The sequence below is a fragment of the Solanum tuberosum genome, unplaced genomic scaffold, assembly GCF_000226075.1.
Source record: "Solanum tuberosum cultivar DM 1-3 516 R44 unplaced genomic scaffold, SolTub_3.0 scf00222, whole genome shotgun sequence".
NCBI lineage: Eukaryota > Viridiplantae > Streptophyta > Magnoliopsida > Solanales > Solanaceae > Solanum > Solanum tuberosum.
Genome location: NW_006239147.1, coordinates 135189 through 146188, shown reverse-complemented (window position 1 = coordinate 146188; position 11000 = coordinate 135189). Strand labels below are relative to the sequence as shown.

Below are 11000 nucleotides of genomic sequence, written 5' to 3'. Positions count from 1 at the left end.
AGGGGGTAGGGGTGAAGGTGGGGTAAAAAAATAAAAAAATAAAAGTTGAAAAATATTTTTTAAAAATAAGCTTTAAATTTATTTTTTCAATAAATTTTTTTGATATTTTCAACAAAAAATTGTAATTTGAAGTTAGAGGAAAGTTTTGGAAAATGTTTTCCTTAATTTTTGAAGAGAAGTCATTTTCCTAAAATTTGAGGAAAATGAGTTGATTTGAAAAAACATTTTCTCCAACCAAACATGAGAAAATTGGAAAAACATTTTCCAAAAAATGTTTTCCTTCATACCAAACACACCCTAAAGCTTTAACATAATAATCCTGCTTAATTTAGCTAATCTTTTAGTGTTCTCTAATTTGTTTATTGTGATAATATATTCAAGATATAAAAGTTTAAAACATTTCAATCTGGTAAATGATTTTAGCCATGTAAAAATAAAATATCTTACGCACACTATAGTCCAAGTCATATTTTAGTGAAGTTTTAAATATTTTAGTCTAATGTCGTTTATTATATTATTTTTTTTGGTAATAATCGTTATATATTACCATTACAACAAGAACCATTTACAGAATTAAGGAGCGTCCAATATCATCACCCCATTGTAGAAAGGTTGCAACAAGTATCTAGATCTCAAGCAAACAAAAATATCAAACAAGCCACACCAACAAACTAGTTACAAATTCTAGACACTAAGTTAGTGCATCTATGAGCTCTTTTGGAGCATTGTAACATATCTATCCTCTCCCTAATCTCCCTTTGGATTTGTGCTATAACAAAACTTGTATTTACATGTATGTTTCTGAAAATCTTCATGTTCCTTGCTTGCCAAGTGTGATAAATCATAGCACCATAAATTGCCGCAACTACTTCCTTTTGGAACCTCTTCCATCTTCTTCTCTGGAACCATTATAGATTTTGTATCACTCCCCTCTGTTGCAAGTACAAGCCTGGCCATGTAGAGAGAGCGATCCTTATTTCCGATATCCAACCACATTTAGATAATGATAGTTGCATTTGAAGTGGATGAATAAAATAAAGATTTGCTTTTGATTATTGAGAGGCAAAAATAAATCACAAAAATTAAAAGGTAAATTTTACACAACGATGATAGTTACACCTTACTTACTAGTATTATATAAGATAGAGTTTGGTCCATCAAAAGCACACAAATTCAAAAGATAAAAATACTTAGATGAATATGCGGGCTATTTAGAAAACAAAATTAAGTTATACATGACAAGTGAGGTGCACAAAAATCTAAAGTACTCTACAAAGTATGCTTTCAAACTGCTAGATGACTTTGTTGGGGTGCCACTTCGCCAGGCGAGGTATTAATTAACATAACAAAAAACAACAAGTTAACCGCTGGAATGCACCAATTGGCTACGGTGGAAAAGGTGAGAAGTAAGACCTATTAGTGTGAGTACATTGAGAAATGATGACATTAAATTCAACTTCTTTAGCTTGTGACTCAATATCTCAACTTGTGGCCTCTCTCTTATTGCTCCCTCTGACAACTTTTGTTGAGTTTCAAGAGGTTCATCACTTGTTGTTTTTCCTGTTTTAGTCCCTGTTGGATCCCTCACCGCATCCACGTTTCTTGTGCTTGGTTCTATGTCAAATACATCTTTCCCTTTCCCCTCCTCTTTCTCCAATTTCATTCTCTCCCTCATCAACTGCAAAATTTCAAATGTATCCATCAAAGAGTAGAATCAAAGAAACAAGCATTTACGCTTAGGCATATAAAACGTAGCCTTCAGTTTGGGATTTGGCTCCCCTCCATTTCTTCGAGCTCATCTCTAGATGAAAGACATGTGTTTTATTTAATATTTAAAGGTCAAGATTATATTATATTAACAAATATCATAACTATAGTTAAGTCAACTAAATTTAGAAAATTACTCTCCAAATTTGGTAAGAATTACAATATATTCCATACAAAATTTGATATTTATTAATTTCATCTTATATTTTTATATTAAAATATTAAATTGTATGATATTTAAGGTGAGAATCAACTAAATAATTTTTTGTACTAGTAAACTTTGTTCTTGAAATATTATACTATGTTGAGAAACAAAAAAAAAAGTGAAGAATTATCAATGTCTTCAATTTGATTTTAGCTGGCATCTATCTCTTTCAATTTGTATAAAATTGAGCAAATAAACACATTTGTTTTAGGTGTATTATGCAATGTAGAACGTATGTATCTACTTATTCAATTTTATATAAATTTCAATGTATACTTGTACATACCCAAAATTGAAGGACAGTTAAAGTCAAATTAAATAACATATTTATATATTATTACTAATAATTAACATAAACATACGCTCAAATTGAGATTAACTAACAAATAAACCCTTAAACTTACAAATTGACATATCCATGAGCAAGTTGAGATGTATAGATATACACTTTCAATGTAAAGTTTGAGGGTGTATTTAATATTTATGCATAATGCCAAGAAACAAAGAAGTTGGATACAAGTTAGTAGGGACAGGGGAAGTAAGTGCATACCTTAGTGGCTCGAGGCTCCAAGTAGAAAGAATTGAACATAGTCATGGAGAATATAGCCAGAAAAATGAGACCTTGTATTGTTTCACCCTGACTCGCATAATATGGACGGCTCTGGCTCAAGTAATGGCCGAGAAACGCCGTGGCGACGCCGTAAGACAGAGTCTTGAAGTAAACAGGGTAAATCTTGCTCTGTACCACTGAAAATTGCTGCTTCGGTAAAGCTTTTGCCAAAACCTTACTAGATATGAAAGTCACCCAAAAACAAACACCATAAGACAATGCAAATCCAAGCAAATGGATCATACCCATGAAAGATCGAAAATTGTTGGATGAAAAGAATCTTCGAATTTTTTGATAACCCCTTTTGCCTTCCACTTTAAGCCTATGTGCATCTTCAATCACTGCATTTTCTATCAAATCAACATCTTCTGTTGCATTTCCCTCCACATCACCCTTTAGTGTATCTGTTGTATCAGACACATCCTTGGCTTTTCCTTTCACTTTATCTACTATTATTCCAACACATTTTTTCACCTTTTCTGAAGCCTCATGGGCTTTATCAAAAACCCCTGTAGCATCTTCTTCGATTTTTTCAGAAACAGAGTGTTTTGTTCCTTCAAGTGCACTTGCTATCCTATCTAAAACATACTCTGTTTTTGCATTTTGCTCTGTTTCTTGTGGGGAAATTGAGATCTTGATGTTCCTTTCATTTGGAGAAACGATTCCTACTGTGATAAGTGTGGTCAGTACAAGAAAAATGGCAAAAATATTCATCTTGTTCCTTAATCCTCCTTTTTATTTATTTATTACCTTTGTGAATGATGATGGAGAGTAAAGCTGTGTGTGGGGATAATATATATAGCAATCACGAGAGACAAATTTAGAATTTAAAGACCGCCAAGGGCACTATTATCTTAATATAGTAAAAAACTGTTATAAGGACAACAATACTTAAATACACGACCTTAAATAACTTTTACTATCATTTAATCGCTACACTAAATCTTTCACCTCTATTAAGAGATGTCAATTTTTTTTATACTATTTATCAAACCAAAATTTGATTATTATGTACTTTTTCGATAAAAGGACGTCGTTTGACACCTGACCATGAGTGGATCCGCCCCTATATAAAAGCAATAACTTCAAATAACACGGACATGTACACTTCTATTAGTAAAGATGCACAATTAAATATATATCTACCCCTTAAAGTATATATATGCACAATTTTTAAAACTATATTATTTATATATAGTTGAAATATAAATATTAAATTTTTACTTTTTCAATTTTGATTTCTTTCTTAAAAAATCGCAGATGGAGATGAATATGTGTACCTGTTAGGCATAATACATAAATTGGACCCTAAACTTGGCTTCGAATTTTAAGTATAACCTCTAACTTTCAAAGTGCACAAGTAGGCACTTCAACTATCCAATTCTTAAACAAAAAAACACGTGAATTCAACCTGGCATAACGCGTGATTGAGACGCAATTCAGGCACGTCAGGGGTATTTTTCGAGGCCCACAACAGTAAAAAAAAAAGCAGAAATGACAATTTTACCCTTAATGAATCCCTTTTAAATATATCTTTATTTTTTTCAAATCAAAATCCCATTTTTCTTCTTCTTCTTCCTAATTCTAGTACTCAAGCTTTTTTTCTCTTTTTGTGCACAATTTCTGGTCGTTTTTTATGTAATGGCTTCTAATTTTTTTTGTCATTGTGTAAAAAGAGCTATAATGAAGATTTCTTGGTCTGCAAATAATTCAGGTATAAAAAAAAGTGAATTTACATTCATGGTGACAGCTTCTACCAAAAATAAACTTTCAAAAAGCAAAAATTAACATAACCAGACTAAATTGAGGAAGAACAACACATAAACATCCAAAAGATAAGAACTTTGACCACAAATCTTCACAATTTTACTTTGATTTGCAAAGAAATTAGGGCTAGGGCTCCGCTGATGTTGAGTGAAAATCGAGCAAATTGGGAAAAGAAAATACGACCCTACCCTTTTGTATTTTAATTTCTTCTTTTTTTTTAATTATAAAATACGTGTAATTTTTTAATTACGTGGCAGCCACTAAGTGGCTCAATAAGCCCGTAGGAGTGTTTGTATATCACACAATTTGGCTGTTGGATTTGCGTGTTTTTTTGTTTAAGAATTGGATAGTTAAAGTGCTTACTTGTGCACTATGAAAGTTAGAGGTCATACTTAAATTTTGAAGCCAAGTTTAGGGTCCAATTTATGTATTATGCTTACCTGTTATTGCGCACACAAACATATATATATATATATACACACCTTTTTTCTGAATAAATAACTAATTAAGTTATTCTCTCGTTCCAAAAAAAATCCACTTTACTATAATTAAAAATATTTAATTTCAAAATCCTCTTTTTATTCTTAATAAAATAATATACGAGTATATAACCACATAAATATTTAAAAATTATTTTTGAATTACAAATTTTAATTTTTTTTCAAAATATTATATCAAATTAAATGGTATCATATAAAAAATAAAATAAGACCGAAGAAAAACTACTTTCTCAGAATTCTGTCAGTTGTCTTATAAGTACTACGTAGCAGGTTCGTGACAGTGACGATGATACTCATACGCCTACTTACTCGATTCTTATAATCGAAGCAAGAGAGTCAATTATTTTTACTAGTAATAATACTAATTTCTTGATTTAGAAAATCAATGCAATAAATAGAAGTTTCTAATAATAGAAGTTGAATTTTGATTTAGATGAAATTTGAATTTGAATAATGAATAAACAATGAATTTATATAGTATAATAATATATATTATATATTGCAAATTTTCTTTTTCGATATTTCGGCCAGATGGGTGTCGTTTTGGTTTGTTAAGAAGGCTTTGGCCTTTGAGAATATATAAGAGTTATTCCGATTCACTTTTAGTTGTTGGTTATTTTTTTTAATATATTAAAAAAGATATATTAAAATGATATATTATTATCTTAGACTTAAAATATGTAAAATATATTAAAATGTTAACGAATTAAAAAAGGGAGAAAAATATATTAAAAGAAAGAAATTAATAGTGGTTTAATTCCTATAAATTCTCAGAACCATTAAAATTGGAGTTATTCCTTGTTAGTTGTTCTATACTATGTATATGATTTGTGGTAATGATGATGATGGTGATAATAATGCGTTCAATAATTTTAAAATTTTATTCAAAAAAGTTGTTCCACTGGAAACAGTGAAATTAAAGGCAGTAAAATTAATTCAAATTTGTTTGGTCCTTTTACATATTGAATCATGACTCGATTATAAATCAAATAGTTGAATAAAATAATATATTAAAATAGCATAATTTGTCTGATCAAAATATAACTCAAATTAAACGAACAAAGAATATTTGAACATTTATTCTTTGACAAGTCAAAATTCAAAACCCCTTAACAAAGAATATTAAAACATTTATTTTTGACAAGTCAAAAGTCAAGTCCTCCTTTTTTTTTCTTTCGTTTTCTTGCTAGCTAGGTAAATTTTAATGGGGTTAAAGCTATTAATGGAAACTCAATTCTTTTTTATCTTTTTTTATTTCTAGAAAAAAAAATTCAGTTGATAATATCTGCCCCATATTTTTGAAAATTTAAGATAATAGAATTTACAATTAGAGGTTCTATAGAAAGCAACATGAAGTAAATTGTTGGATCTGTCATATCATTTAAGAATATATTTTAGGACATAAAATAAAATGATTCAACAATTTGTTAGTAATGATTTAAAATATTGAGAAAAATAAGAAGCAATATATAAGGAAAAGTTAAATAATAGCATGCATCATATTATTTTTTATAGAGTGATGAACTTCATTGATCACCTTTGTTCTTCCACTGAGTAGTGAAGGAATACTTTGTTCATTCCTAAAGAAGTTTGAAGGATCCACCTTAGTCTTCACATGAACCAATCTATCAAAATTATTCTTGAAATACTTTATCCCCCAAACCTTAGCTTGTACATAACTTGTATATCCCTTTATGTTGTTCACTCCAATATCAAGATCCCTATAGTTGATATAAGCAGCTCTTGGTAACTTAGAAACAAAAGGTGCCATGTAAGAATAAAGCCTTCTTATCCAACTTATATGCCTCTCAGCTACTTCTTCTCCTTCTTCATCCCAATACACCAAATGTTGGATTTTGTATAAATTCCCAGCTCTATGGGGGAACGGGATAGCAGATGCTGAAATCTCATCCATCCTCCCACCATAGGGATTTAAGATCATGACTTGAGATGATTGAGCTTCATCTTCAAAGAAGAATCTCCATATTCCTTCAAGACCTCCCTCTGGAATTGGCTGATACACGTAGTCTGATTTTGCCTTGAAGTAACGCGTTGAGAATTGAACCCTACTTAGCAAGACATCAAGAGGTCCATCTGTTGGGAACCCTGCAAAGTACATTATAGACTCTATCCAACTCATCTCAATGCAATCTTCTCTTCTCAACCCTAATTCAGGAAATTTTCTTGCATTATGGGAAGTAATCGATCGATACCACCAAGGAATATGGAGTTGAATGAAGCTACAATTGTTTGTTGGCTGTTACCATCTCCTTGATTACTTGAGTTCAATCTACTAACCAAGATCCTAATGAACAAATCTTCATGGAATCTTGGAGCAACATATTGCCACTTATGAACAAGCTTAGTGGCATTTTGTTCCAATGTCTTGTCAAGTGTGAAAACAGTTACTATCTCAGGAACATCTACTAATTTGATCTTCCATGCAAGGACAAGTCCAAAAGTATTACCACCACCTCCTCTAATTGCCCAAAATAGATCTTCCCCCATGGAAGCCCTATCAAGAATCCTTCCATTCGCGTCGATCAATCGAGCATCTACAATGTTATCAGCTGCTAGGCCATATTTTCTCAGCATAACACCATAACCACCTCCACTAAAATGTCCACCAACACCAACTGTTGGACAAACACCAGCCGGAAACCCTAGGGTTTTGCTTTTCTCCGCGATTCTATAATAGAGTTCACCAATAGTTGATCCAGCTTCAACCCATGCACTCTTATCATTGACATCAACATTGATTGTTCTAAGGTTAATAAGGTCAACTATAACGAATGGAACCTCGGAGACATAAGAAAGACCTTCATAATCATGTCCTGCACCACGAACCCTAATGTGCATCCCAGTTTTCTTAGCACAAAGAATGACTCGTTGCGTGCATCCCAGTTTTCTTAGAACAAAGAATGACTCGTTGGACCTCGGATTCACTCACTGGAGTGACAATCACAAGAGGTTTAGGAGTTTCAGTTGTATTGAACCTTAGATTTTGTATGGAGAATTGAAGGATTGATGGAAAAGAAGAGTTATTTGGTGTGTAAATATTGGAGGATGTTTGGTTACTATGAGATAGACATTGAATGAATTCTTCATGATTATCAGCTAATGCTGACCATGAAGCTGATGAGAGAACAACAAGTACAAAAATAAAGGAAAACCAAGAAATCTTCATATTGGGATTAGATTTTGTTAAGTTTGTGTTATGGAAATGAAGTTGCAAACCCCATTCTATTTATAATGTGTGAGAGAGGAGCTACTATTTGTTTAGTTGAACTTTCTATAATAATCAACATACGTGTGAAATTGTAATGAATAAAAAATAATACCAAAAAAGAAGAATAGTCAAATCAGATCAAGACCACCAATAGCCTTTCACATTTGTTTGACCTTAATTAATAACTTGCGAAAAAACAATTTTTAGCCATCTATATTCAACCCTATATGAGTTATTTCTTAATGTTATGATCATATTGCAACTTGCAAGGTAGGAGACATTGGGGCTTGATTTCCACATTGGTTTAATAGAGTGTACATAATCTCCGGATCTTCCATTTCAATAGCTAGCTTTTGAGGTGTAATTATCTCTGAATTTTATATTTTAATAATATCAAATCATCCGCCACATTTTATTCCCGTCGTGCCTTGGATGTTGAAGTCAATATTAATTGCAGTGTTGGCCTGGGGCAGAAATGATCTATCGCAACCATTGAGAGCCATAGACGCAGATGGTGGTGGTTTTGTTATGATCCTATTGCAAGGTTGGGGACTCGAGTCCCACATATGTTAATTACGAAATTTGGAACATAGTATTTCAGGTTGCATTAATTCGAGGATACATAAAAAAAGAAATTGTTCTATTTTCAAAACTTCACGTTCAAAAAACATAGATTTTTTTTCATAAAATTTTATGCAATACGTATTTTTCTCCTCGTAAGACTGAGAGATATGAATAAATATAAAATAATAACAATAAAAAATACACCATCTCTAAAATAGATAAACATCTTTTTTTTTCTCGAAGTTATCAGAATTACTCTTCATAATTAGATATTGACTACAATTGATAAATTCTTGAAGTGGTTCACAAGGGACTTTTATGCTTGGAGGCTATAACGGATAGCTAGATCGTGAAAAATGAATTTGTCTACGATACTATTATACATTGTTTTTTCAAAAGGTCTAGTGGGAAAACGTTATCTTGAAAAAATATTCATATGTGCACCAGATTTAACTTCATGATTCTAATTTTTAAGAAAGGATAAGATAGTTAATTAAATCCTCATATTTAAGTGATAAACATTATTAATATAAATAAATTATAATTTTTGAGATTTTCTCAATATTTGAACATCTTTAGCTATTAAAGCAAGTAGCATATTACATTTTGAAACTTTCGAATTCAACCTTTAAATTTTATAAAAGATTATTTACAGCAAGGATGTACAGGTGTTTAACTATTTTTCACATTGTTCTTTCAAATGATTATTTTTTCTAAAACAATTCAAACACAAAATTGTTGTAAAAAGAGGATATTTAAAATTGTTGGACCCCTATAAAGATGACAAGTTGGGTTAATCAATTGGTCAATGGTCTTGGCTTATATTGACTATTGAAATTTAAACAAAATTGAAATTTGAAAATTCTCACTTTGAATTTATGAAACTTCGTGTATAATTTGTTGGTTCTTTCATTGGACAATTTCTCTGATAATATAATATTTTATTCTACCCCAAGCTATTTGCAAATTTCAATATTTTGACTTTAAAAGGTTTATGGTTTCAATTTTATTTTATTTTTCTCTTTTTGGGGACATTTGTAAGTTTTGCTTTTATATGACAGGTCAATATCGAAAACGAAGTTTTTTCCCGAACTCACTTTCATAAATAAATAATTCTTCAACGAAATAGCTAATTCATAATTTTGTATTTTTGTATCTAGGACTAAACTTACAATTCATAATACGGTATGTTCCTTTTATGTTGTCCAAAAAACTTTTTTAGACATGTTAGTGATTTGGGGCATTAGAGTCAACAATAACAATATATCCAATATAATTTTATATGTAGAATCTAAAGAAAGAGTATATTGTATATTGTATACATATGTTACTTTTATCTTGTGGATGTAAAAAAAATGTTTTCAAAAGAACTTCGATGACAGATCCAAACTAAATAAAAATAATATAATTGTATTCAAATTACATGCACTATAATATATCTATAATCATAAATTGATAGGTCTCATCATCTGTGCCTCTTTAATTAATAGAGTTTAAATCTTATTCACTAATAACATCATCGTAAATTAGTAACTATCATACTAAAATATATTTAATTATAGGGATAATGCAAATTTTACGCACAAACTCAATCAGACGCCTCATGGGCTGCTCTTTTATATCAACTGAAAAAAAATAAATACTAACATCGATAAAATTAGTTATAAAAAAAAAATTAATCACCTCATGGGCTGCTCTTTGTTTGAAGTGTTGCACATAATGTAGGGATTTTTAATAATATATACATATTCTTTTTTTATTTTTCTATTATATATATACATATCAAAACATACAATAATGGAGTATACTCAATCGAGTCAAAACAGGGAAGCCATGAATAGCATGAGAAGAAAGCTAAGGACTCTGTGTTTGAAGAGAATGAAAACCAGCACTGTTTCATTGATCAATGTAGCATTATATACACGTGAATTGGACTATTCTAGAAGAATCAAAAGATGTGAAAATATCCTAACTAACTAACTGCCATATAACAAATTACACTATGACTAAGTAGCTGATGGGTAGTAACAAACTAACTAACTACGGCTTAGCTAAATAATTAATTGGTTGTGCAGTGGTAATTGTCAATACCCCTCCTCAAGTTGACGGTGATGATCTCACAGCCAACTTGCTCAGAACTGCAACATGTTTGATACCAGTGAGTGCCTTAGTGAGGATGTCTGCTAGTTGTTCAGTAGTGGCTACATGGTGGAGAGAGATGAGTCCTTCTTGCAACTTATTACATACAAAATAACAATCAACTTCAATATATTTAGTTCTTTCATAGAATACAGGATTGTGTGCTATATGTATAGCAACTTGACTATCACAATATACATTAATTGGAAAAGAATGGGA

General features: G+C 30.9%; 1 pseudogene; it reads right to left on the bottom strand.

Moving 5' to 3' along the window:
• Positions 1-1360: 1360 nt before the first annotated feature.
• LOC107057765 (cannabidiolic acid synthase-like 1) lies at positions 1361-8091 on the bottom strand (annotated as a pseudogene).
• Positions 8092-11000: the final 2909 nt, after the last annotated feature.